Here is a 6,000-nt window from a genome sequence, read left to right on the forward strand (position 1 = left end):
CGTATGTGTACAGATTGTAAAGCCCTCTGAGGCAAATTTGTAATTTGTGATATTGGGCTATACAAAATAAACTGAATTGAGATCAGATGGCTTTAAGATGTATCCAGAAACTAACCCAATCCCTCTCCTACAAAACTGCTTCAGTCAATTAGGCAGATAGCGGAGTGTGGCGAGAAGCACCATTGATGCAGGTTATTTACTCTCTTCAAATGACCAGAAGAGGGTTTAATTAAAACGTGAAAAGCTGCCTGCCGGCAGATGGATTCCGCTGACTGGGTTCTTGTTGTAATACCTTCTGGTGAGTGAGACACACGTGTGTCTGACAAGTGAGGAAAAGTATGAACTTCTGCCAAAACGCATTCAACCACCATAGAGGCAACTAGAATTAGAGACTTGCGGTTGTATGCCTTCGCTAACCAGACATAGCTGCAGTTTACATCCAAATGTCATCACTTAGCATTGAGTTCTTGAGTAATGGCCAAATAAGGCTTTTTGTGAGGCAGCAGTGACTTTTGACCACACTATTTGAATCAGTTCAACCTTGAGTCCACGTGAACGTGTTTGCCAAGTAGAAAGAAATTCCATCAAAGCTTTCCCGAGATACCTCTAACACAAGAATGGGTCAGTGTGAGGTCACACTGACCTTTGACCAGATGTGAGGTTCACACTGACCTTTGACCAGATGTGAGGTTCACACTGACCTGTGACCAGCAAAATCGAATCATTTTATCTTTGAGTTTGTGACAAATTTATAAAAATTCACTAAAGGTGTTTCTGACTTTATTCAAATTAAGTATTTCTTTTAGAAGCAGATTGATGTCATGTTACTGACACCATCATATTATTATGCCAATAGTGCAGCCACCTCTAGATTATAGCGTGGGTGGGAAGGGTTCATTGCAAAGCTCTTTCTTAAGACTTAGTCTCTCCTTTGTGCAACCAATGTGCCTTGAGCAAGTTTCATTTATTCATTCACTAATTTAGTCATACTCACGATTTTCCGTTTTAGTTAGCGCGTGACCATCAGCCAATTGGAAACTAACATTGCGAGGCAGAAGGCACTTTGCCCCAAGCGGCTGGGTGACGGTGTAAAGCTGTACTTGTACCGGCGAGCCAGAATGTGGATATTAGTGAGGAGGGTGGCTGAAAAAAATGGAACGGACACACAAACAAACTTGAAACACTCTGTATTCTAAATAGCTTGAGGGGCACAACTACGCCAGATGCACAATTACGAGATGTCTTTCAGCCTGTTGGAGGCGAACTCTGTGAACAGAAGATGAACACTATTTGAGGTTGCATGACATTTGGTTGAAGGTGAGAAGCGGGTCACGCTTTATACATTGTGTTTGTGATGACAGCAGTCAAAAGATCAGAGAAAAGGCTCATCGCCTTAGGTCTTATACGTCTTAATCTGAAGCACCTCCCTCCCCCCTTTTACTGGTCTGCAGCTTTGTGATGTTACAAAGTGTTTTATAATAATCACACAAGCAGCCACATCAAACACCTCTGCTATTCTGACCACTCAGAATCAGTATGTGAATGAATAAGTGATATGCGCTGTCCCCTTCCACTGCATGTCTGGCCCTGTATGTTAATCGGGCCGTGTGGAACTCTCTCACCAATATACGACAGAAACGGTATTTATCATTGAAAGTTATCCTGATAATAATAATAATAAAAACGGCCTCTATGAATGTGGGTTTAACGGGTTGTAGGTCGAGGCTAATCCTTAAAATGAATTATTCTGAAGAGTTTCATTGCTCGCTGATTTCAGAACAAAGAATCTGTTAGGGTTGTGTGGTGTGGAGGACCCAAACGCACGCTCACGCAGCAGACCTTAAGATTCAGGATCTTTATTTCCCTAATTCATCGGGAAGGAAAAAACAGCAAAGAATAAAACAAACAAAACAATGATCAGAGTTGACCAGCTGATCAGGCGCGAGTCTTTCCTCGCTGGAGTCGGGAGGGCAACTCAACCGAGCTCAAGTCCTTGCTACCCACGGGATCGGTAGAGATCTGGTGAATCCCAACATGCAGTAGGAACCAGACTGGTGACCGGAATGATCTGACAACCCGTCAGGGAATGCCATGGTCCTTAATACAGCTGGTGGCACTTAGGGCAACGAGCCCCAGCTGAGCCAAAGGAGAGGGGCGTGGTAGTGGGCGGAAACCGGAGGTGGAGACTGTAGACTGAAAAAGCAAAACATTAAGCACACAACAACAAACCGGACAGGAGGGGAACAAAGAGGGGAGCCAACACTAACAACAGACAGGGATCCTAACAGTACCCCCCCCCTTAACGGGAGCCTCTTGGCGAACCACCGGGTCTAATGGGGTTCCGCCGGTTGAAATCTGAAATGAGCGACGGATCACAGATCCGGGAACGGGGCACCCAGCACCGCTCCTCCGGTCCATAACCCACCCAGTCCACCAGGTACTGAAACCCCCTACCTCGACGGCGGACATCCAATAGGCGGTTGACCGTGTAGACGGGGCCCCCCTCGAAGAGACGGGGGGGTGGAGGGGGTTCTGGCGGAGGGTTTAGGGGGCTGGAGACAACGGGTTTGAGGAGTGAGACATGAAATACTGGGTGAATCCTCATGGAACGAGGCAACTGTAGTTTAACCGAGACGGGGTTGATGATGGAGATGATGGGAAAAGGGCCGATATATCTGGGGGAGAGCTTCCTACACTCTGTGCGGAGGGGGATGTCCCTGGACGAAAGCCAAACCGACTGTCCAACACGGTAGGCCGGTGCTGGAACACGACGTCGATCCGCCACTCTCTTGTTCTGCTCAGCTGTGCGAAGCAGAGCAGCCCGAGTCTCCCTCCACACGCGCCTACAACGACGAGCACTGCTCTGGACTGAAGGGACAGCTACCTCGACCTCCTGGCTAGGGAACAGGGGAGGCTGATAGCCCATGGAGGCCTCAAATGGGGATAGTCCGGTAGCGGTAGAAGTGTGGGAATTGTGGGCATACTCGACCCACGGGAGGTGACGACTCCATGAGGAGGGATTGGTGGCGGTCACACACCTGAGGATGGCCTCAAGCTCCTGGTTCATCCTCTCGGTCTGGCCGTTAGTCTGTGGGTGGAACCCCGAGGAGAGGCTGGCCGTGGCGCCGAGGGTGTGACAGAATGCCTTCCACAACTGGGAAGAGAACTGCGGCCCACGGTCTGAAACTATGTCCGCAGGGATCCCATGAAGCCTAACCACATGTAGAACCAGCAAGTCGGCGGTCTCACGGGCTGATGGAAGCTTGAGCAGGGGAATGAAATGGGCGGCCTTCGAAAACCGGTCCACCACAGTCAGAATGACGGTGTTGCTGTCTGATGGGGGGAGACCAGTGACAAAGTCCACTGCAATATGAGACCACGGGCGTTGAGGCACAGGGAGTGGTCGTAGTAACCCCACGGGGGGTCGGTGTGAAGCCTTGTTGCGGGCGCACGTAGAGCAGGCCAGCACAAATGAGCGAGTATCCGCCTCGAGAGACGACCACCAAAAGGAGCGGCGGAGCCAGCTTATTGTCCGGCGGATGCCGGGGTGGCCAGAGAGACGGGACTCGTGGGCCCACCGCAGGACTCGGGAACGGACAGCCAAAGGGACAAACAGGCGATTCGGGGGGCCCCCTCCGGGGTCAGGTTGGGTCTGCTGGGCCTCACGTACCACTCTCTCGATCTCCCAGGAAACAGCACCAAGCATGCACGAGGCAGGTAAGATGGTGTCGGGAGGAGAATCTCCCTCCACCGGGGCAAACTGACGGGAAAGTGCATCCGGCTTGGTGTTCTTGTGCCCTGGCCGAAAGGTGATGGTGAAGTTAAAACGTGTGAAGAACAAAGCCCAGCGGGCCTGGCGGGAATTGAGGCGTCTAGCCGTGTGGATATACTCCAGATTCCGGTGGTCGGTCCAGACGACAAAGGGGATCACTGATCCCTCCAGCCAGTGCCTCCACTCCTCCATGGCCAGCTTGACGGCCAACAGCTCACGGTTGCCAACGTCATAGTTTCTCTCCGCCGGAGAAAGTCTACGAGAGAAAAAAGCACAGGGATGAAGCTTGGAGTCGGCAGCTGACCGCTGGGAGAGTACGGCTCCGACGCCGGTGTCAGAGGCGTCCACCTCAACAACAAACTGGCGAGTCTCGTCCGGGTGAACCAGGATTGGAGCCGAGACGAACCTTTCCTTGAGGGACTGAAAAGCCTTGTCAGCCTCAGGGGACCATGAAAAACGTACCTTGGAGGAGGTGAGCCGTGTCAGTGGTTCTGCCGCTCGGCTGTAGTCCCGAATGAACCGGCGGTAAAAGTTAGCGAACCCCAGAAACTGCTGGAGCTTCTTTCTTGAGGCGGGTACCGGCCACTCAGTCACTGCCTTCACCTTCTCGGGGTCCTTTCTCACCTGACCCTCCTCAATGAAGACGCCCAGGAACTGCACAGAGGTGACGTTGAACTCGCACTTCTCCGCCTTGATGAAGAGCTGATTCTCCAACAACCGTTGCAGGACCTGGCGGACATGGTTAGTGTGCTCCTGAGGACTTGGGGAGAAGATGAGAATGTCATCAATATACACAAACACAAAACGGTTTAGGAAGTCGCGGAGGACGTCATTCACAAGGGCCTGAAAAACGGCAGGGGCATTGGTCAAACCAAACGGCATCACCAGATATTCAAAATGTCCCAGGGGTGTGTTAAAGGCCGTCTTCCATTCGTCCCCCTCACGAATTCGGACCAGGTGATAAGCGTTACGGAGGTCCAGCTTCGTGAAAATCTTGGCTCCAGCTAAGGACTCAAAAACAGAGGAGATAAGTGGTAAGGGGTACTTATTCTTGATGGTAATCTGATTCAAACCTCTGTAATCAATGCAGGGACGAAGACTCCTATCCTTCTTGGAGACGAAGAAGAAACCCGCTCCCACAGGTGAAGAAGAGGGCCGTATGATTCCTGCGGCGACTGAATCGGTTATATACTTCTCCATGGACTCACGCTCAGGCCGGGAGAGATTATATAACCGGCTCGTGGGAAGTGATGCGCCCGGAAGCAGGTCAATGGCACAATCGTAGGGACGATGAGGAGGAAGTGAAAGGGCCCGCTCCTTACTGAATGCCTCTGCCAAGTCCCTATATTCCCGAGGCACTGCGGCGAGGCTAGGACAAGCGTCATGTCTGCTTACAAGACTAGGCTGCCGGGGCACAGCAGATCTGAGGCAGCGGGAGTGACAGGCGGGACTCCAACCGGTGATCCGACCCCCAGCCCAATCGATCTGAGGATTATGGTCCTTGAGCCAGGGGAGTCCCAGAACCAGGGGTGTTTGCGGGGAAGGGAACTCGAAAAACCGGGTCTTTTGACTGTGGTTACCAGACACGAGCAGGGAAATAGGCTGAGTCCAGTGAGTTATCTCTGCCAGTAGGCTGCCATCCAGTGCGTACACCGGCTGAGAGCACTCTAACGCCTCCACCGGAATCCCATGACTCCTGATGAACTCAGTGTCCAAAAAGCTCTCCTCAGCCCCTGAATCGATGAGCGCCGATAGGTGCACTGGCCCAGATGGCAAGCCCAGGGTGACAGGAAATAGCGATCGAGATCTGGAATGGGGAATTGACCTTGAACCGCCCGCTAGCTTCCCCACTCTTACCAGCGAGCTCTCTCTTTTGGCCGAACAGAGCAAACGGCCATGCGGTGTCCCGACTCACCACAGTACAAACAGCCTCCAGCGCGGAGGCGTCTCTCTCTCTCCTCCCGAGAGAGATGAATCCGGCCGAGTTGCATCGGTTCCTCCGGCTCCAAAGGGGGAGGTGCCGAGGGAGGAGAGCGGGGGCGCGCAAGACTGGAACGTCGGAACAGGCTCGGAGGCTGAGAGCTGGAAGTGGAAGCAAACTGACGGACAGGATAGGAAGGCCTGTAGCTCCTCTCCCGACGACGTTCCCGAATGCGGTTATCGATATTGATGGAGAGCGTGATGAGCTCATCCAAAGACCCCGGCTCCTCCCTGACGGCCAACTCGTC

The sequence above is a fragment of the Cyclopterus lumpus genome, chromosome 3 (assembly GCF_009769545.1).
Source record: "Cyclopterus lumpus isolate fCycLum1 chromosome 3, fCycLum1.pri, whole genome shotgun sequence".
NCBI lineage: Eukaryota > Metazoa > Chordata > Actinopteri > Perciformes > Cyclopteridae > Cyclopterus > Cyclopterus lumpus.